We start from the raw sequence: 1219 nt of genomic DNA on the forward strand, positions 1-1219 counted from the left end.
GCTGCCTAGAACAGTGCCTCCCCCTGGGACCTATAGGAACATCAGCTGATCTGGGAGGGACTTTATAGTTTGGACTTCGTAAATAACCTTAAACCGGAGTCCTTATAGTGTTTCAGCTATCATTTCCTTGATGAAAACTTGCAAAATTTGACACATCAGACAATAGATCTTACATCAAGCCAGAAAGTTTCACCTAGTGAAGGGAAAAGTTAATAAAATGACTTGGTTTCAGCTACTCAGACATAGAGAAGTTGGGGATTGACTAATTATCTTTCTTTTTAAGAAAAAGTCTAGAATTGAAATCTCCCCCCCCCCCACCAATTCTTCAAATAGGACAAACTCAAAAGATCCTTAATTCTAATTCCCTGCCCCTGGGAAGTGCTACGCCATGCAGGGACTGCCTTGCTGTATGTGCCTCCATTGGAGCAGTAACAACGAAACGCAGACTCTACTGATCATCTCATCTTTGGACCAACATCCCTACAATAGATCCAAATGTAATAATCAAATTACCTATTCCCAAAACTCCTACAGCCAATCTCCAATTCATGTAGCCAACCCTGAAAGAAAATTGAATTTTTTTCTGTAAGAAAGAATATGAAACTGGTTCCCCCAGTGTCCTCTGATTCACTAAGCTAATGTTAACACATTAATATGCATTTGAATTTCAGGACTCTGACCATTGCTTGGACTTCCTGGCACAGTTTCAGAAAAAGAAAGGATGAGAAGACAATTCTATTTTGGAAAGACACACTGTGTTACAACCTAAAACGGAATTAGCTTTATCACTTTATCTATGTTACGATTGTAGGGGCATGTGGGAAATTGTGTCAGAGAGAAAGAAGCAGACTCTTGGTCCTCACGGGCAGAAGATGGATCCCCATGGATCTTGCCTTGCTGCCTAACTTCAAACAACTTCTGAAATTAGAATTTTCAAAGCACCCAAAGTCAATCAATGAATTTGTTTGCTTGTTGAGACAGGGTCTCTATGTAGTGTTAGGTGTCCTATAATTCATTATGTAGACCAAACTGCCCATAAACTCAGAGAACTGCCTGTCTCTGCCTCTCCAGTGTGTGCTGGGATTAAAGGTGTGTGCCATCAAGCCCAGCAAGGTCAATACAAATTTAAATACAGAGAAAATATAAGCTCCAAGGGTAGAAAGGAAAGTGAGCCCAAGACAACCTGCATTTATGTATTGATGTAACCAACTATGCGCCT

Source organism: Grammomys surdaster, unplaced genomic scaffold (genome assembly GCF_004785775.1).
Source record: "Grammomys surdaster isolate TR1022 unplaced genomic scaffold, NIH_TR_1.0 139, whole genome shotgun sequence".
Lineage (NCBI taxonomy): Eukaryota > Metazoa > Chordata > Mammalia > Rodentia > Muridae > Grammomys > Grammomys surdaster.